Here is a 22,242-nt window from a genome sequence, read left to right as displayed (position 1 = left end):
GACCATATGGCAGCTGGTGAAGAAGACCGCTGGTGCAGACCATTGGCATCGGCGCCTGGTTTTAAGGTGAAACGCTACAAAGTACTGGAGTAACTCAGCAGACTGAATTAGTGTGAAGAAGAGTCTGACCCAATATCTGGCAGGCTCCAGATATGCTGCCTGACATCCTGAGTTACTCCAGCACTTTGCATACTTTTGTACATTAACCAGCATCTGCAGTTCTTTGTTTCTACTACATACAATGATAGCACTCTTCTCGGTTTTAGCCGACAATTGGCAATAACAAACACCATTCCATCCCCCTCCACCCTGCTATGATCCGTTATTACAGGGGTTTCCTGTACAAAATTCCTTTAGGAATATCTTTATTCTTGTATTCAAATTCTCTTGCAATAAAAACTAATGTGCCATTTGCCTTCCTAACTGGTCACTATACCAGCTCATTAACTTTGCTCTTTGTGTAAAAGAACAGCTGGATCGCTCTGAACATCAAAATTTTTCAATCTTAGGGTGGCCAAAATATTACCTAATGGGCCCATCCCATGGGATTCTGGATTTTACAGCTAATTGTTGTATTCTGACAGCTGTTTTGACTGATGCAGCTAAGCCAAGACCAAAACTGGTATCTTCCATGCATGATATCATATTATTCTGCCTTGCTGTTCTCTGTTCATCATCCCTAGAGTTGGTAAATTTCTCATGATAGTCTAGACATTATTTTGTGAAATAGAACGCTAGTCAAATACTTTGAATATGTTCTTAATGGGATATTCAATGTATGACAAAGCCAGTGAGGAACTTGAAGGAAAGCAAAGATTTCCCCACACACATGGTGAAAAAAGTATTAAAAAAAACCGTGTTGCTCCACAACTGGCTCTGAACCCTGGACAGATGGATTTGCTTAATGCAAGGAAACTATTGACGTTTATCATTTTTTTTTAAAAAAGACACATTCTTTAAACTATTTGGTACATCTGAATTTGTTTAAAACATGTAGATTTTACTGACCCCGAGCCTTTAATTAGAACAGAAAAGGCAATTCCAGTTCCAATGTAACTTTTACTTGACTATGAAATCCAGACCTAATTTTCCTTTTTCTAATTGCCAAGCCCCGTTCATTACATATCACCAACTTTCACCATCTTTTGGAATAGTACTGAGAATTTTCCTTTGTCGGAAAAAAAGCCGTTTACTTCAAACGTTGGAGAGCAGGCCATTTGGCCCATCACGTCTGTGGGGATTTCAACGATACAATTTACCGCACTTTGTTGATCTTTCCCAATAGTCCTGATTTTTTAATGAATTAATTTTTGTATATTACTATAGCATCAGGTTTCATTGCCCTTTAAGGCCGTCAGTACACACGTAACTATTACAAGTAGACCACAACAGCAATAGATTAAAACATTTGCTTCCAATTTTCTGGTGCAAACACTTATTGTTTCTTGTTCATGCCAATGAATAGTCATCAAATATTTTTAAGACCAATTTATGCTGCTGAGTGCAAAATTATAAGGGACCACACATGGACTGCAATGATTCAAGAAGGTGGCTTGCCACTACTTTTATTATGGAATGGTCTGGTCTTACCAATGGAACCCACATCCCAGCTATGAACTAAATATAGTTACAAATATGACTCCACAAGTTCATTCATTGGATTAGTGGGTGAATGCATTGCACCACATGGTATTTAAATGTATACACAAAAATCTTGATGATCTCAAGTTTAGAAATTTTAAAAATGCATTTTATAGCACTTTCCCACTTGCCTTTCAGGAAGACCAAATTTGCCTTCCAATCAGTGTAGTGTTTTTGAAGAGCATTATTGCCCTTGCAATTATGAATAAAGCATGACCGCCAATTGTGTGCAGAGCAAGCTCCAACAAACAGCAAGGTGATGGTGGTCAGATAATTCATTTTGTGCAGAATTATCTGATTCCTTTCAGGAACTGTAACAAAATACAAATCTGTACTTTTTCCATTTACTTAATATAGGATACACAATATCTCCTTTCATGTCCAGGTTGGTAGTAAGCCTGGGTTATCAAGCCCCAAGCAACCAGTGGAGTTTAAGTAGCTGCAACTTCAGTTTATCAACATCAGGAATGGATAAGTTCCCTGCAGCTTGTTCTGTTAAGAATCCTATAGCTTGAGATCCGTTTATGCCTGCAGTTTGCATTAATGAGCCAAATTGACCAGCTGATGATCAACAATGGCCTGGGACGTGCTTGACTGGGAGACACATTTCTGAGAATGCCAGAGTGAAAACTCGTTCCGAATTCCAAACAACCCCAGTATGTAAAATCATGGAACTAAAGAAATCCCACCTACTTCACTTCAAGGCCCTGCACATACCATACATTGGACCTCTTGAATGCACCAAACTTCCATGCAGTTACAAAATATGTCACTGTTTTATACCCTCTGCCCTGTGTTCTAAATATCTTCTGAAATAAAACGTGCACACACTCGCAGGGATACACACACATGCACACACTCGCTAAGACACACACGCACATGCACACACTTGCTAAGACATACACGCACATGCACACACTCGCTAAGACATACACGCACATGCACACACTCGTTAAAACATACGCACATGCACACACTCGCTAAGACATACACGCACATGCACACACTTGCTAAGACATACACGTACATGCACACACTCGCTAAGACATACGCACACATGCACACACACACACACACACACACACACACACACACACACACACACACACACACACACACACACACACACACACACACACACACACACACACACAGACACACACACACACACACACAATGGTGGTTATTTTCCTGCCGCTTGAATGCTGATTTTACTGCAGAGCTTTCACAATTAGATCCCAGATGGGACAAATTACTTTCAGTGTTCTGAATAGCACATCCCACCTGGCACCACTTTCACTGTGAAACCACTGTCTACAGTAAGTCAGTTTGGATTTGTTTGTGGTTTTATTTAAATATTACCAGTGGCAAAATTGCTCCACCCTTGTAAAATGATGACAAATATAACGTGACAGACTGCGCTTCCTCATAATCCAGCTACACACAGCAATAGATTTATGAGTAAACTAGGAAGATTGTTGTGCAATATGTTGCCTTGACCATAATGACAAGGATTTGTTTTTCCTTTTCAATGTTTCAACCTTCAAACATTGTGCTGCTTTGATCAGACGGCAATTGGAATTTATAATCCCGGATTCTGGTCAACAAGAAATGAGTGACATTCGAGTACTGTGCAGAGAATGCCTACGAGAGCCATAGTGATGAAACCATTGCACAAAACCCTCAAAAGGGACGTTATCATGGCTGCATGGCTGATATGATCACTGGCAACCTTATTTTTATTTTTATTGCACTACTTGTCCCACTGCTGCCACATAATGACTGGGAAACAATGGGCCCTGTGGCATGTCCACAGCATGATTTATTGACTTCAAATACAGTCACTGTTTACATTCAACTCCTGTGCTAAACTGTTGGCTGATCAGGATTTACTGAAATATATTATTAAAACTACTGCAATGCAATACCATTGAAAATCATATGTTCCTTAAAGCTTTTTTCCTGGCTACAGAAAGAGCTGTGATAGAGAACATCCGTCCGTCCGTCCCTCCCTCCCTCCCTCCCTCCCTCGCTGGCACACGGCCACGGGGGCACTCCCTGCCCGGCAATGGCTCCACAGTTGAGCCGAGGGGGGTGGGAAGGGAGGGGTGGAGCGGGAGGAAGGGGCTGGGGAGGGGGAAGGGAGGGAGGGGGGAGGGAAAGGGGAGAGAGGGGGGAGAAATTAAGGGGATGGGGGTGGGGGGGTGAGAGGGAGGGGTGAAGGGGATGGGGAGGGGGGTTGGGGAGGGATGGGGGAAGAGGTAAAGGGGATGGGGAGGCGTGAGGGGATGAAGGAGAGGAGGGGTGCTGCACCATTGCAGGAGAGGTTTGGACCCAACGGGTCCACTTTGTCTAGTATATTACTAAAACTATCATCTTGTATATTTGTGCATATATTTGTTTTCAAAATACAGCCAAGACGGTACATGATAGCGCAACAATTTTAGCCCCACCTTACTCACTATTGTCCTGCAGTTCAAATGTGTATTATATATATTTTTTAATCACTTTTTAAACTTAAAAGAATCACCTTTTTAAATTTTAATAAATCCCTTTTCCCCCTGTACTGCCCGTCAGCCGTGTTCAACATCACAATGGGAACCCAATGGGTCCGCGTGTTTTATGTCACAATGGGAACCCAACGCATTTGCGCCTGCGCAGTTGGGGCCCGTTAATCTGATACTTAAGTAATATGACCGTCGGATCCGCTCTAGCACAGAACAATCGAGTACGCGCCTGCGCAGTTGGGGCCCGTTGATCTAATACTTACGTAAGATGGCCGCCGGATCAGTGCGTGCGCAGATGGGGGAGGGTTGCCGCTCGGAGGGGGGCGACCCACCCGAGTGACAGGAGTGGTGGCCAATGAGGTGGGGGGTGGGGTGACAAGAGCTCACCTGCTGCTGGCCGCTGCGATTGTCGCCCGGGGCCATGTTGAGTGGCTCCCTCTCCCCGTTCCTTTCCCACCTTGCCCGCCCCCGGCCCCTAGGGAGTTTTAAGGGGGGTTGAGGGGGGATGGAGTGGGTGAGTGTCATCAGTTGGGGTAGGGTTGCCGGGCCCACAGGAGAGGTTTGGACGGAGGGTTGCAGGAGAGATTTGGGCCGAATGGGTCCACGCGCGGCTAGTTGGATCATAAAGTTGACTCCTGATCTTCTGTCATATTTTGATCACATACTCCACCATAGAAAGAAAAGCGAGTTGACCATCATGAAAAGCTGATAACATTTGCTTCACATTTGTCCAGCATTAGGAAAAAATGAATGATTTGGAATCCCACTTTGCTTCAGTGCGAGGATTCTTTAAATGCTCAGTTATTAACTGTGAATGAAATGAAAGACCTGCAACATTTGCATTAATTCTCATAATTCCCCAAAGTGCTTTTGAACAATAGAGATGTAAAGTTAAAATCTGGTTTGAACCCAACCCAACTCTTGCCAATGTGAACCCACCCCGCATCTCGGGACCAATAATTATTTTCATATCCAGCCCAAACCAGACATAACAGTCAGACTTTTAAGTCGTCACTAATCAATGGTGTGACTGGTAGATGAATATCAGTTCAGATACTGGTGATAATTTGCCTTCAGCATAGTGCCATGCACTCTTTTACATCCTCCTCGGGTTAAGGGTCAAGCAAAAGACTGGGTGAAAATACTCTGGAGAACTCTGTCTTGAGAAACAGTGAAAAACTTTGTTTTGTGTGCTTAAGAGAAGTCCATTCAGTAGTTTGATGACAGTGGAGAAGAAGCTTTTCTGGATTTGTGAAATGTCTCCAGATAGGCGGAGTGCCTTTATGGGCACAGAGTTAACTCAAAGTATTTAACTGTTTCTCTGTGCTCATGTCAGTAACAAATCAGCACCAATACAAATACTGAGGAACCATGACCTTCAGAAAGCAATTTATTATTACCTATAAAGGGCGCTCATTTTAATTTCTTCGAGGATTGTTGCTGTGATTCTAGCAGAAATATCACATATCTTATTGCATCCACCAGCCCCTTTTTAAATCATCTTTCTATCCTGATTTACTTGGTCGGCAATGGAGGTGATTTGCAGATATAATTTTACCTCATGTGTCACAACTGTGTTACTGTGGAATTTTAAATCATAGTCTTTCAGGAGTCTATAGTAATGTTGTGAATATAGAGAAAGAAATCAACAGTGGGCACATGTAAATGTAGACATAGAATATATGTGAATTGGATAAATGCACACCAGCACTCTCAGGAACAGCTTCTTACCCTCCTGTCTGATTCACCTCTACCCCATTGTGGACATTGGACTTTGTATCTGGAACTGTTTGGCTACAATGCTGAGTACTATATAATGCACCCCCGTGGTTTTTATTTTGCTCTGAAGATAGACACAAAATGCTGGAGTAACTCAGCAGGACAGGCAGTATCTCTGGATAGAAGGAATGGGTGACATTTCGGGTCAGGTCCCTTCTTCAGACTGAGCTGTAGAGTTGGAGGAGGAATCACAGAGGGGGAGCAACGAAAGAGGATGTTGCAGAACTCTCATCGGAGAGAGGAGGAGAACTTCTTCAAAGTAGGCATACCTTGAGGAGGTTTCGCAGTAGAGCAGACAAAATGTGTAGGAAGGAACTGCAGATTCTGGTTTACACTGAAGATAGACACAAAATGCTGGAGTAACTCAGCGGGATAAGCAGTTTCTCTGGATAGAAGGAATAGGTGACATTTTGGGTCGAGATCCTTCTACCTATCGTACTTGTGTTTGGCATGATTGTTTTTATGTATAGCATTATCTGATTTGATTAAATAGCAAGCAAAACAAAGCTTTCCACTGTACCTCAGTGCACGTGACAGTAATAAACCTAAACCTAAACCTGGATGTGGTGGAATAAAGAAATCTCATGTACAGGAAGGAAGGGTACTTCAATAGCCTTAAGGGAATGAGAAAACACGAGAGAGAAGGTTAACACCATGTCTGGTACCCAGCATAGATGGAAGCAAATTCAGAAAAAAAACATTGGACTTAAAGAAAAGCCCCAATGTAAGACCAGTGAAGTAGCAGAACAAAACTGAAGTGCACACATAACAAGTACCAGATGGTGAACATATTGCACTATGTGGCTTTGAAAATATTAGCTGGAAGCTTGGAAAGAATGAAATTAATGATTTTTTTTTCAGGAATTTCTAACTTTATTGAGGAAGTTCCACGACTCCAAGAGCTGTCAAATATAGCAGGAACAAGTTGAATGATCTCTCAAATCGTTGCCAATCCAAAATCGACTACTCATGACTCTCCTCATCTCCTTATCTATCATACTCTTTTCCTCACCAAATAGATGTTCGAAAATCTTTCTCGTGCAAAAAGAAATCTGCAGAAACATTAAATCACTGCCTTTATCAAAACCGCACTGGCAACTTACACTGCTCAATGGGAGAGCCTTTGCTCATCAGTAAGGACAATACCAGGATGTTGCACATTCATCTCCCATTGACACGTTTTGCCTTGGTCATGCATGCATTCATATTGCACAGTTTTTCTGAACAACTGATGTGTTTAGAAACTTGACTTCTTTGCTTCCAAAGTAAATGCTCATCATTTACCTGCTCTTGAAAAATTGAACCAAAAGGAATACCGCCAATGCCTATAGGAAGAGGAGGAATATCATACTATCTGAAGGAGCAGCAGAGGCATTCTCAGTGTCCAGAAGAGTCAAGAGTGTTTTATTGTCATATGTCCAAAAACAGAACAATGGAAATTCTTACTTGCTGCAGCAGCAGCAGTCGTAATCACAGTACTCAATAGAAAATATAATAAACATACTTAATACTTTTATCTACACAACTATCTGCTTTATTCTTGTTGGTCCAAAAGGGTGAAGTAATTTGGATGGCATTTCTTGGCAGTGGAATTATTAACAAATTAATGATGTTTAATCGGAGTTATTTGACAATTCCCAAAATGAGGCTGCAATGATACAGTTTCATTGTGGATTGCAGTGAACTCAATCCCACATATTTCTGTGTTACCCTTTGGTACAGCCTTATTAAAATAACTTTCTCTGGAGTTTTGGACCTCCATCTGCTCCCACTCAATATCCTCTCCCTTTCTGTCACCATATGCAAGCCACACTTAGGGAGATTTCTGTGGCTAGACAAAAGGTGAAATTGTGTTGTGAAGGCAGCTTCTACACTCTCCTGTTTCTCTCTGAGAATGACTGTTGCTATCAGCTGAAATGCATGACTCAACTTAGTAAAATCATGCTGCAGAACGCAAACTGAAAGCTTGCAAGGGTTTCTTAATCTTGTCTCTCACCAGCATTTACACTGTTTGAGAAGCAAAGCTGCAAACTGACTCTCTCCACTTATGATGGAGAAGTTGGACAGAATTGCCCGAAAACAGACAAGGGGGACAGTTTTTGACATTTTACCCTCTCATTGAATGGGCGATATCAGGTTAGCAGCCTCTGTCTTCAATCTCTCTTCATGTCTACCACCATTGAAATCAACAGCAATAAAGATCAGAAGAGACCTTAAATGTCAACTCATTATCACTTAATTCACACAGTGCACAATGTGGGTTTCGCCCTCACTATTTTGCATGTCACCTCAACCTTCCCTCATCATACCATCTCAGCTATATTGTCCCTTGTGAAACGTCACACAGATCCACTGTAGTATAATGTTCTCAAAGTGTTTTGATATACCAGGATCTAATCCGTTTACTAAGCATGGTGGTATTGAACTGCATTTAGCTTCAATTCATTTCCCGGTGATTATATTCCTCGTCTATAATGATTTATAACCAGCCTTTTTATTTGAAAGTTGAGTGTTGCAGTACTGCTATAAACAATGGCCTCGACCCTCATTTTACATGAACTTTATAGGGTAACTAACCTTGTGACCCTTTCCTTTAGCTGTGTTCCACTTAATGTTTCCCAGTGGTATCTTGGGCTACCAAGAGCTTAAGTCAAAAGTAAACACTCTTAAAATTTAATACCCAAATAGATGTTGCCCCAATAAACACTGAACACTAGCCTTTGCTTCATAAAATATTTAGGACTTATGTGGAATTCTAAGGAAATTTAAAGTAGGATTATTCCAGCTTTAAAAATTGCCACTGTTTTAATCGGAGGAGGTTCCCAAGTGGATCTGTACCAACTTTATCATTTCTCATTATTTTCTATGCAAGGCATGAGGAAAGAATAGTTAATATAATTTAATTGTATGACGTTGTGAAATGGTCTATGCTGAGGCAATTTATTTTCAACATCACAATAAAAATGGTGTACAGGAGGGAACGCAGGGCTGCTTCGGAATCTACCACGTGGACATCACTCAGAGCAAAACTGCACATCTGTCAGCTTTCTAGAATTCCATCTGGTGAATGATGTGGATCGTGGTGTCCCAATAAATCATCATGCAGACTAACTTTGGAGAGGAGCTCTCGGGGGACTCTCCCAATCGCCTGCCATAATCTAAGTGGCACCCCTGCGAAAACGACTTTTTTTTTTTGGTGCTTGGAGGAGTTTCACTGATGCTTGGGGGAGAGTGGGAGAATCACTGTAGAAAATCCAACCATAAATCACTCAAACTCTCTGCGGCTTACCAAGTAGTGGTGCTGTACTGAGAAATTCAGACCAAGTGGTTCCCGTTTGTGCTGAGTTAGCTAATCAGAGCGGGGCCACACACTTTCTTTCAAGTTTCTGAATTTGAGAATTAAAATACTATTTGCTCAGTACTGCTTTCCTCCCTTCGAATAAAATTATATTGTAAAGACATGAAGAACAATGACCTATTTCTCAAATATGCGATCAATATTTAAGTACAGAGAGAAATACTTGAATGTACAACATGTGCAAGGACCATTTACATCCACATCATTCCTTCTTATCCCCTCTCCCATTGGGCAGAAGATACAAAAGCTGGTACCACCAGATTCAAAAACAGCTCTTTTCCTGCTGTTATCAGACTAATAAACATATTTCTCATTAGCTCAGGGTGTAGTACTGATCTCCCAACCTACCTCATTGCAGTTCATGCACTTTTTTTATTTGCACTTTCCCTGTAGCTGTAACACTATATTCTGCACTTAGCTTGCTTTTCGCTTTGTTGTGCTAGTCTCCACCAGAGGCACTCGTGTATGGGTTTGATTGCACTATGCTATAATTTGACTGGAAGGAGCAAAAACAATTTCTCACTATATCCTGGTAAGCGTAACCAATAAATACAGTGCTTTCTTGCCATCGAGTACATTGAAGAGCAGCCACAATCTTATGTAGGATAGAACAGGCAACCTGTGAACAGAAAGATCCCAAAAATGATTTACTTTAAAGAGCACTAAGGGATCTTTCAGATCTTTCTGACAGTTCAGCCACAGTGCTGAAAGACAGTAAGCTGGAAACCCATGATACAGCCTTGCACCACCATACCCCCCACTCCCCACCCCACTACAACTGTGCTTTAACATTGAAAATCCTATTAACCCAGGGCAGAACAATTAACATAGAACAATACAACACAGGAATTGGCCCTTCAGCTCACAATGTTTGTTCAGACATGCCAAGTTCATCAGCCTATACATGATCCATATCTCGCTATTCCCTGCACTTCCATGTGCCTATCTAAAAGCCTCTTAAACCCCACTATCATAGCTGCCTCCACCACCATCTCTGTGTAAAAATCTTGTCCCGCACATCTCCATTAAACTTTCCCCCTCTCACCTTATAGCTATGCCCACTCGTGTTGGATATTTTCACGCTGGGAAAATGATTGTGACTGTCTATCCTATCTATGCTTCTCATTTCTCTCAACCTCCAACATTGCAGAGAAAACAATCCATATCCACCCTCTTCCTGTCGCTGAAATTCTAAATCCAAACAACATTCTGGTAAACCTCCTTTGCATCCTCTCCAAATGCTCTACATCTCTCCAGTAACGAGGCAACCATAACTGCACACAATATTCCAAATCATATGCATATTTCCCATATTTTACTGCCTGTCAGATAATTAAAGCCCTCTTTCTTGGGAAGGCTTGCATTTGATCTTGCAATTTTTTTTATATGGAGGCAATAATAGACCAATGCACAAAATTTATCCACATCGAGATTTTCTGTCTCACTGAATGAATATTGGCCTGGATCTCTTTAAATTATGCCATTTTAAGGTATTTGCTGTTATCTGTGACATCCTGCAACCTCACGACAGTTCTTGAGAGTTCCCCACTCTCAGGATCACTCCAGATTGCTGTTGCCAATCTCTGCTGTATCTCACACTCTATTACTCAGTACTCTGTTGGGAAGGTCACCAAAGCGGCACACTGAAGGAGTAGAGACCACCTACCTTGTCATCAGCCCTCAGAAGCAGGCGGTGTCAATACAGGGATTTTCCCAATTTCCCAATTTCCAGCCCTCAACAAAGTTCAGGCATTTATACACAGCAGTTGTGTCTTTACAGAGACAACCTCCCTAACAAGAGCACTTGGATGTAGCCCTGGATGAGTTCATACAAAGAACACACCTCCTGTTCCACTGATCCCCTGCGAGCACTCTCCCACTTGGCTTCTAACATCTATTACTTCAGTAGCAACACTCTCCTGTAGCCAGAGTAGTGCTGCTTGCGTTTGTCTCTTTAAGAAATGGCTGCAAATATTTCATCTGCTTTGCTGCATACTGTGGGATATTGTAACATATTACTGGGGAACACATTAGGGAGACCCTCAATATCAGTTTCAGGGTGCATGCTATATATTGTTCGGTGAATCTTGCAATTGGAGCTCTTGCTTTTTTTTTTGCTTTTTCACAGTGTTGGGATGACTCGCAATGATGTTCCAACAACAATGGCATGTCAAACTTTCCAGGCCGCCACTTTGGTACTGCTGGCACTGCGGTCTTCCTTTTGAAGAGTGAACATATTGTAGGTGCCAATTGTGTTTGTGCTGGCTGTTTTAGCATATTATATTACTTTGTCTACTATTACTTGCTGTATTATTTTGGACAATTGGGGACTGTCATGAGATGAATACATATATGGGCATAATGGACTGGGAGGAGCCAGAATTAAGGAGTATATCTGGAGATGCAGAAACGGGAGGGGTCAGACACAGGGAGAGAGAGATACAGTTCAGTCCAGCGACAACGAGAGCTGAAAGCTTGGGGAGATACAGATCTGTTTGTATTACTACTTCAATAAACGACTAATTAAACTGAAAATACGTTTGGAAAATCTCTTTGTTGGTTTGCGTCAAGTTCACTCCCACTCCCTGTGAAGTAATGGCAAGCAGAAAGGACTTCATTGGAAAGGACTAAAGTTGCCATCACACTAAAGTAAGAAGTATCCTCTATGAGTGAAGTTAACGTAAGAACTGTCTCTTTGAGTGAACTAAAGTAAGAACTGCTCTCTATGAGTGAACTAAAGTAAGAACTGCTCTCTATGAGTGAAACTGGAGCTTGTGATTCGACTGGATGGAACAAGGATTGTTTTATTTCACAAGCCTTGAAGCTGAATTCCCCAGACTGGACAGGGCCACTACCTGCGCTAATCCAACTAACGGAGATTGGAAACTTCGAAAGTCTTTGCGCAGGAAAAGTGAGTACAGCATTAAGCTATTGGAAAACCTGTATATCAGAAGCTGTATTGGAAAATGGCTTCTGTAACTGGAATGCAGAGAATGAAGAAGTGACCTTAAGAATCGCGCAAGATATCAGTTTGTTTTGAATTCATGTGAAGATACGATTTTAAGGGGATAGCAACGTACAAGTATGTCTGCGATTAGATCTGATGTCCAGCCACGTGGTGACATCAGAAAGGATTCCATAAAGGAAAAAGGGTTTTCTTCATCATGTACAACTTCAACGTTCTCTACTATCATGAAATGGGTTGCCGCCCTGAAAAGTCAGTCCTTTCTGCCTGCCATTACCTCGCAGGGAGTGGGAGTGAACTTGACACAAACAAATGAAGGGATGGTGATGTGCAGCAAGATCTTGTTGAATACCGGATGAAGGTATATCTTTTTGGAGCCATGTCGTCCCCAAGTAGTGCAAACTTTGAATCAAGGAAAACTGCTGAAGACAACAAAGTTTGCTTTCCTGAAGAGGTGACAAACACAATAAAGAACAACTTCTACGTAGATGATTGTTTAAAATCCATGCCTTCAGAACAGGAAGTAGTTCAGATGGTAATAGACCTGACTGCCATCTGCCAAATGGGAGGATTCATGCTGTCAAAATGGATCAGCAACAGCCGTGTTCTATTGGCATCCATTCCTCAAGAAAACAGAACCAAAGAGATCAAGAAGTTGGACTTTGACAAAGGCAATCTTCCAATGGAGAGAGCACTAGGATTGCGTTGGTGCATTGAAACAGATGTGTTCAAGTTCAGAATTGCCATCACACCTATATTTTGTGCTCAGATCTCTGGGATTAAATTTGAATCCACCAGCTTTGTGATTCAGCAGAGAGTGCGAACAGTCGAGTTACGACTAACAGCTAAATGTTGATTTCACAACAGTGCTGCGTTGTGTGAGTCTAGGCCCATCTCATGCAGGCATATTGATGGAACCTCCCCCTCATTCAGGCAATTGTATACAGGGGTCAAGATTATCCCCATGTCAACAATTCTGAAGGACGATTTATGTGCAGTCAATCCAATTTTACATTTATAACAATAATTTGTAAAACTATTACAATGTATTAACAATAGGCCAGCAAACCTGTTTGTTCCAGCATCTATTTTTCTAGTCTCCTGCTTGTAAACTCCAACAAGGTCAACCTGCATCAGTTTTCACCCTCCCTCATACTGGGCTCAGAGGTGCTACCTGTTGTCTCAAGAGCAAAGTATTCAGTTTAAATTATTGTTGTGGATGACTATCGATGGTTCAAGTGAAATAATGGGAGCCTTCAATGGCTCTCCTGGTGCCTTGTGTAAATACCCTGGGCTCCTGTGGTGTTCTCTTTGACACGACACGTAGAACTTGCCAGGTTGTATTGCAAATGTGTGTAGCCGTCTCAACTGACTCATTCAGGATCTAAACCTTTAAACCAGGTGCAAGGAAACCATCCCAATTGGCAGTTCCTGAGAACGATGTTCTCTAATTATTGCTAACTGTGCATCTGACATTTCTGTCCCTGGTCAACTACATCTGTGGATTGCTTGGTTGATTTTTTAAAAAATATTCCGGAGGAGATTTAAAAAACATATTATACAAATGTCGTGATAATTTATAGAACAGAAACAAGTAACAAGGTAAAATGACCAGAAATATCATATGATTTATAAGTTCCACTGTTACATGCAATACATGAAATCAAGAATGATCCACAGGCAGTTCTTAATACCACTTAGTTCTCTGTGTTATTTCTCTCTATAGACTGAGGTCATTTTGTAAATCCTATAACCTTTCGGTAGCACTCAGTAAATCTTAGAATAATACAGCAATTCCAATTATTTTGGTTCCGAAGTACAACTTGGAGAGATTCCAACAGGCAACATTCTAAAATTCATCTGACTCTGCAATTCACGACTGCGCAAAAATGCAGAATGGTGGGAATTCTGGGCGCTAAATCCTAATAATTTTGGGGTGCTCTTGACTGTACAATGATAGTCAATAGATTTGCCCATTTTTATGCTAATCGAGGGACAGTCATATTTGTAGGCTTGGATGGAGTGGATGTGGAGAGTCTAGGACTAGAGGTCAAAGCCTCAGAATTAAAGGACATTCTTTTAGGAAGGAGATGAAGAGAAATTTATTTCATCAGAGGGTGGTGAATCTGTGGAATTCATGGGTTACTTGACGTTAGAGAAATCAATATTCATGGGGTTGTGTTATATTGGTTTTCAGTCAGAGAGGGTTAATGGAAGATACAATCTCTAGCATCGCAGCTGTTTTAAAAAAGGTACAAAATTACAACTTATATTAAACTTCATATGTTGTTGCCTTGAATTTCATTCACACAAGCATTCCATCCTGTGTAAAACTTGTTACAATAGTGATTGTAATCCCTATAATAAACTGTTAATTGCAAGGCCTGAATTCAGCTCATGTGGTGGATATATATCAATTTCATATTGTTTAATTAAAGGCCGTTTAGTAATGGGCCCATTAATTGGCTCAGTAAGTTTATCCAACAAAATGCTGAGGTGTATATATATTCCAAATAAAAATCATCATGCCAGTTGAGTGCTGATCACAGAAATGTTACAATGGCATTTGACTAGGGAGGAGCACCAGAGCCCAAGTTTATGCTCTGGTCAGTGCTCAGTGAGAGCATGTACACAAAGGTGTTGGATGGTGGAGGATTAAGCTCACCTGTAATCCTCCATGTTTCATTGCTCCCTTGCAAGTTAGAATTTCACTGTTCCGCTTCGATACACATGACAATAAACACAATCGACTCTTGACTCTCTTGATATCTGGCGCATGTGACAAATAAGCACTCTTGAATATTAAATCTTGAAAACCAGAACTTCCGTATCCAGAATCACAGATGAATAGGAGCTCAGTTAGGCAAGACAGCCAAGAAGAACTCACAGCAAGGGAGCCATCAGTCCCTGGATTCAGTGGAAGATGAGAGAGTAGGCGAAACAATCAAAAAAAATCCCCAAACGATCTCACTTTGAAACGTTGTATATCCATGTCTGCAATAGACTACGACTTAGTAGAAAACACTAGTGTCACTGGTACGGAGAAAGGAGAAAATCTACAACACACTTTCCGAGTGTAACATCAGCAAAGAGTGAGAACAGGGAGCAGGTGCGGCAGTGTCTAGCAGGGGAACACTGTGGTCTTGACGGACCTTAAAGGGAGAACTGGATAATTGCAGATTATCAAAGCAAAATGGATCTTTACACAGGTCACACACCAAAATAAACTGTTTCATTTTAAGCGCCTGACATTTCCAAGCCCATCTTCAATTTCTCCATTCAGTGGCTTTGTTTACAGTCAGTCCTTTTCCTTCAGAAATCAGGAATGCCTGACAAGACTGGCAGGTGGGGGTGGGGTTGGGGGGTGGGGAGGGGTGGGGGTGCCTTTGAGTGTATGCAGATCTAACTTTTCATTGCTGCGTATCAGCCCACCAATCAAGAGAGTAGTGAACCCAAAACATTTTGAAGGGCTTTTTCAAGCTATGAAGCATGGGTCAAATGAGAAGGGCTCAAGAGACCAGTGGAGCCCTGCTGTGTCTGAGAGGAGATGAGCATTCATCTGATCACCTCCTTGACACAATCACGTCATTGTATGCAATGGGGCCTGCCCCTTTCACAACTCATGGGAAGAACTTTAACCCCTCCGTGCCTCAATTTTCACATTGCAATGTGATGCTGTCTTATGTGTTTGTTTTGAATAGCCTTTTATCTGGGAAACTACTGTTATGATTTTTTGGGGCATTGGTGGTCCCAAGCTCCAGATGGATGATAGTAAATCTTCGTGCGCCGTATTCTTGGGATGCAAACCGAACCATCGTGGAAATTTTGTTACAAGGAAACTCCTGCGAGCTGCTTCAAGGAAACATTTGTGTGCCGATTGCATAAGGACTACTTTTAACTTGACTTATCATTGATGCCTGAATCTGGATGATGAAACCTGCCCATTTTACAGTGATAAATAGGGAGAATATCTGAATGAATTAGAAAATGAAAAAGAGATCTAGCTACAAACATTTTAATCGCGTTCATCTATGCTGAACTACTGTGTTGCTAAGCTGTTCCGTTTCTGATTTGCATCACTCCCAGTCGCTCACTGCAATCAAGACAACTCTGGCAGAATGTATCCAAGTGCCTCACTAAGTCAAATAGTTCAATCCCTATCTCAACTATTTTTAAGAACTATTAAACAGAAGTTTTATAAAAATAAAAAAAAATAAAACAATACTTTTAAACACTCTTGCTTTACCGACAGCAGACTCCAGGAAATTAATCTTTAATTGCTGGGAATTGCAGGACAATCCTGGAGACTTGGCAACTCCAAGTATCAGCGAGTAGCTTGTTGGCATGCATTAACTGTAGTCACAGACTTGGCAAAAATATTTTTTTAATGTATTGAAGCCATACATGCCTCTGGTCTGAGGCACCAAGTGTTTAAGCATTCCCCTTGAAGGCATTGAGGTAGGAATATGTTAAACACAAATTCTGGTAACAGCTGAGTATTGTACTCCATTTTAGAAATCTGGCTCCACTGATGTCAGGATTATGGAATGTTGGGAGTTCGACACATCACCACAAATAAGAGCGGACAAATTTCTATCACATTAACTCAAAATGAAGTATACTTCCACGGGCTCTGGTTGCTCATTAGAGTGGCTACTTTTCCTGTGTCAGCTTAGACAGTAAAGACAGACAAGCTGTTTGATGGCTTAAGTGGTGGGGAGAACGGGCAGTGGGGGATGTATTACAGCTGAGCATGATCCTGCCATTGTCAAATAACCACGCATCAAATTGGAGAGTGCAATCGATATTTGGCCCATCCAGGACGCTGATACAAATTGATATTTTCTACAATATTCCAGCCATTATCAGGGGTCAAACAAAGGATTTTTCTGGAATATGTGGCACTATTGCAAGTATATGGTCACTCACTCAGTACAGTAAAACTATGACAACCTGCTACACTTGGAACTTGCCAGGCTGACAGATTTTCCAGACTATTAGATGTTATTCCTCTTAATACCTCAACACACTTTTCATTCAGTTTAAAATATACATTAAATAGTATAATAATACATTTTCCAGTGAACCTGATGATTTGAAACGGAGCACTGGAACTAGGGGCCCACGGAGCTCATAAGGTGCTTGGGAACTGGGGTCCCAGTGAGTTCAAAGGAACCTGGCACCCTGGTGACTTCAAAGGGAACTATGGCCCCGATAAATTGAAAAGGATGCTTGGGAATGAGGGCCTCAGAGAGTTGATATGGAGCTTGAGACCTAAGGCTCTGGTAAGTTTAAAGGCAGCATGGCAAACACCACAGAGAGCGAGATGCCATATCATCAAGATTTCCATATAATTCGTTTGTGGATTATCAGTGTTTTACTGCACTATTTGGGATGGGCCCGTTATAATAGATCTCCAAGTCAAGTCTACTTAGATGAATTACAATAAGTCTCCAAGGATAAATCTGTTATTCCTAGAACTCTACAGAGAGCTGGATGCAGGCCCAATTTAACTTGCAATCTAAGAGACCTGACCAATTTAGTAGTACAGATAAATCCAAATACTATTGAACAGTCATATACTTTGAGAATGTGAGACTGCTTCATTTTAAAAATCAGGCCAAACATCATCTTTAGCGCATCACTTCTGAATTTATATATTAATAAATTCTTCAGAAATGATTTCAGTAGCCTAACAGGGGGTACTTGCATGTAATAAATACTTCAAATTGGAAAGCAATGTCCTTTAATTCAAAACAAAATCTTACAAAATACATACTCTTTCATAATTATGAAACATTAATTAAAAACACAAATTAATTTAATAATTCCTTTTCGTTGGGAGAGATCTGGAAACCTTTGCTTCACAATGAGCGCGATCTGAGAATTGAACTGACAGCAATCTACGATTCAGTAAAATAGAATGAATGGGATCACCTTCCATATATAGAACAGCCTTAGTCATTTATAACTACTGTTGTTTTGTTTGTAAGGGAATACCTTTAACGCAAACACATTTCCATGCCACTGCACCACTGCTTTCAGTTACAAAGATTTTATTTTCAAGGGACAATCAGTGCGATTGAAATGGAAGACCTTTGTGGCATTGAGCACCCATTTACCTACTCCATGCATCTTTATGCCCAGTTGCAAATAATTGTCTTAGAATCTGGGCCCACTTACCGTCAGAAATCCACCGAGGTTCTTGACCGCGTCATTGCTATACATTGTGAAGCTGCCAGGCATCAAAGCAACACAAAAGATGAAAAGCTGCATCTCCTATTTGCAGCCTTCGAATTTATGAGGGAGGGCCTCATTAATCAGTGTCAACCCTGCCTTCCTTTCTTGTTTATGTAGGTGGAATTCTTTTAAAGTCTGTGTACGAGAGAATAAAAGTGCAATGTGATGTGTGTGTAGAATGGCATAGAAAGGCCTGCTAAGGCAAAACTAACTCGACTGGTACCCAACATCTTACAATCGCTTACTGCCTTATGTCTGAAAAAATACTCTGCAGATACTAATCAATTTTCACCAAAGCCCTCCTTTAAAGGTTCAGACAGAAAGTAGAAATAAAATGCAGACTAATTAAGTAATTTAGAGATTATAAGAGATAGAACTAGAATTGGGCCATTGGATCCCTTGCACCTGCTTCATATTCCAATACAATTAACTTAAGATTTTGACTTAAGAAAACAAGGCTCCTTTGATTTCTTAAATTCCATAAGTCTGTCAGTCTCAATGATTAACCTTTCTGTTCCTGCGATCCCCTGTGCAATTTCAATGAAAAGTAAAATGCAATGGACTTATGGCTGCCTTGGTGTGTTGTGCTTCTTTTCCTCTATAACTGTCATGTAACAACACACAGAGAATTCCAAAGATGCCGAATGGCATCGAACAGAACACACCGCATGCCTAGATGGTGCTTCCCTTATATTCTTGCATGCTCATCCTTGGGCCACCCATACAAGGGCTTGGAAAATTTGTTTCAGCCGGGCTTCAAGGGGTCTACTCAATCTGGTTCTCCCATAGGCTCCACACATACTCATGTACCCCACACTGCTAGAAGCTTCATTCATCTATCACCTAAAACAAGAACAGAGGAGTAGGAGTTGGCTGCCTGGCCCCTCAGGCTTGCCCTGCCATTCACTGTGATCATGGTTGTCCGGTGATGGCTTCAACTCCTTTTCTGTGCCAGTTCCCCATAACTCGATCGTTCAAATATTTATCAGCAACATTTAAAACCTTTCAATCACCACAGTTCACATCTGCACTGAGAAACACCACAGCGTGGGAGGTACACCCGATCACATACCAGCTTTATGTACATAGTTACTGCAAAGGCCTGCAAGCAGATTACCAAGGGTTACCATGAGCAATTTCCAAGAAGAGATTTTCATGCACCTTGTTTGGAGGAAAATGGGTATGGAAGAGGAAATTACTTGAAATTTATCTAAAGCCATAGTTATTCCTGAAATCTGTGCACTGAACCATGTAATTAAACTACTTGCTAGAAAGAGGGCCAATGTTAGTATTCACTGAAATAAAACAAAAATAAAGGAAACACTCAGAAAGTGAGGCAGCATCTTTGGTACAAGAACCAGTTATTGTTTTCAGTCGAAGACTTTCAATATGTGCAGCGTCTTTGATCTGAAACTCTGCTTCTCTTTCCTGAGATGTTGTTCAGCCTGATGAATATTTCCAGGTTAACGTCTTGGAAATTTTATTTTATTTTCCAGATTTTTATTTTCCAAAATTCCATCACACGCATTTTTAAATTTTTTACATTTGCACTAAAATGCTCTAGCCAATTAGAACCCATGGTAAACATTTTTAACATGTGTGATTTTTAAAGCGAAATTAACCAAATGTCAGGAAAGTTATTCCAGAATATTTTCATCAACTAATAAACTAATTGCGAGTTTCCTTGCAACACTGAATAGGCCATTTTGGCCCATTGAGCCGATGTCATTTTACAGAGCAAACCCAATCCTACACTTATTTTGCTTTTCACATATTCTCCCTCCATTCCTGTTAGTTACCCCAAATTCTACTACTTACTGACTAATCTTCTGGAATTCTTTGAGGATGTAACTAGGAAAATTGACAGGGAAGAGCCAGTGGATGTGGTGCACCTTGACTTTCAGAAAGCCTTCGACAAGGTTCCACAAAGGAGATTAGTGGGCAAAATTAGAGCACATGGTATTGGAGGTAGGGTACTGACATGGATAGAAAATTGGTTGACAGACAGAAAGCAAAGAGTCGGGATAACTGGGTTCCTTTCAGAATGGCAGGCAGTAACTAGTGGGGTATCGCAAGGCTCGGTGCTGGGACCGCAGCTATTTACAATATACATTAATGACTTGGATGAAGGGATTAAAAGTAATGTTAGCAAATTTGCAGATGCTACAAAGCTGGGTGGTAGTGTGAACTGTGAGGAAGATGCTATGAGGTTGCAAGGTGACTTGGACAGGTTGTGTGAGTGGGCGGATGCATGGCAGATGCAGCTTAATGTGGATAAGTGTGAGGTTATCCACTTTGGTGGTAAGAATAGGAAGGCAGAATATTATCTGAATGGTGTCAAGTTAGGAAAAGGGGATGTACAACGAGATCTGGGTGTCCTAGTGCATCAGTCACTGAAAGGAAGCATGCACGTACAGCAGGCAGTGAAGAAAGCCAATGGAATGTTGGCCTTCATAACAAGAGGAGTTGAGTATAGGAGCAAAGAGGTCCTTCTGCAGTTGTACAGGGCCCTAATGAGATCACACCTGGAGTACTGTGTGCAGTTTTGGTCTCCAAATTTGAGGAAGGATATTCTTGCTTTTGTGGGCGTGCTGCGTAGGTTTACTAGGTTAATTCCCGGAATGGTGGGACTGTCATATGTTGAAAGACTGGAGCGACTAGGCTTGTATACACTGGAATTTAGAAGGATGAGAGGGGATCTTATCGAAACGTATAGGATTATTAAGGGGTTGGACACGTTAGAGGCAGGAAACATGTTCCCGATGTTGGGGGAGTCCAGAACAAGGGGCCACAGTTTAAGAATAAGGGGTAGGCCATTTAGAACAGAGATGAGGAAAAACTTTTTCAGTCAGAGAGTTGAATCTGTGGAATTCTCTGCCTCAGAAGGCAGTGGAGGCCAATTCTCTGAATGCATTCAAGAGAGAGCTAGATATAGCTCTTAAGGATAGCAGAGTCAGGGGGTATGGGGAGAAGGTAGGAACGGGGTACTGATTGAGAATGATCAGCCATGATCACATTGAATGGCAGTGCTGGCTCGAAGGGCCGAATGGCCTCCTCCTGCACCTATTGTCTATTGTCTGACAATCTTGGGGAAATTTACAGTAGTCACTTAACCGACCAATACACATATTGGTATGTGAGGTAAAACAATACGGTCAGAAATAAACATAGAACATGGAACAGTTCAGGTCAGGAACTGGGCCAATGCCTCATAATATCTGTGTCAAACATGATGCCAAGGTAAACTAGTCTCCTCTGCCAACCCTCCATGTCCTGCCTATCCATGTGCCTATCTAAAAGCCTCTTAACCACATCTATTGTATCTGGTTCCACCACCAACCTTGGCAGCATGTTACAAGCACCCACCAATCTCTGTAAACGTACTCTGCACATCTCCTTTAAACTTTTCACCTCTGACTTTAAAGTTTAACCCGCTAGTCCTTGACAATTCAAGGACTGGGAAAAAGGTTCTGGTTGCCTAACTATCCATGCCTCTCATAATTTTATACACTTCCATCAGGTTTCTCCTCAACCTCCAACACTCCAGAAAAAACAATCCAAGTTTGTCCAAACTCTCTTTTTAGCTAATACCCTCTCATCCTTGTGACCTCTAGCTCAGAAGGGGAATGTGTAAACTCCACACAGGTGGCACCCCAGATTGCTGGAGCCGCTGGGTAGTTGCATTATCTGCTGCAACTCTCTGCTGTCCAATGGAAAATTGCCATAGGTTGCTCTGCTCTATTAATGTGCCA

The 22,242-nt window shown here is 41.4% G+C and overlaps 1 protein-coding gene and 1 long non-coding RNA gene across 2 annotated transcripts in view; one reads left to right on the top strand and one right to left on the bottom strand.

The window, feature by feature from the left end:
• LOC144598084 (uncharacterized) overlaps nt 1-11,498 on the top strand; it is an 81,964-nt gene extending 70,466 nt beyond the window's left edge. Inside the window, exon 3 of the long non-coding RNA XR_013547821.1 lies at nt 11,414-11,498. This is a non-coding gene — a long non-coding RNA (uncharacterized LOC144598084). The remainder of the gene's footprint in view (nt 1-11,413) is intronic.
• Nucleotides 1-22,242, bottom strand: part of LOC144598082 (metalloprotease TIKI2-like) — a 293,579-nt gene that overhangs the window by 155,404 nt on the left and 115,933 nt on the right.

The sequence above is a fragment of the Rhinoraja longicauda genome, chromosome 11, assembly GCF_053455715.1.
Source record: "Rhinoraja longicauda isolate Sanriku21f chromosome 11, sRhiLon1.1, whole genome shotgun sequence".
Lineage (NCBI taxonomy): Eukaryota > Metazoa > Chordata > Chondrichthyes > Rajiformes > Arhynchobatidae > Rhinoraja > Rhinoraja longicauda.
Note: the sequence above shows the minus strand (reverse complement) of the source record. Positions and strands in the feature narration are given on the sequence as shown.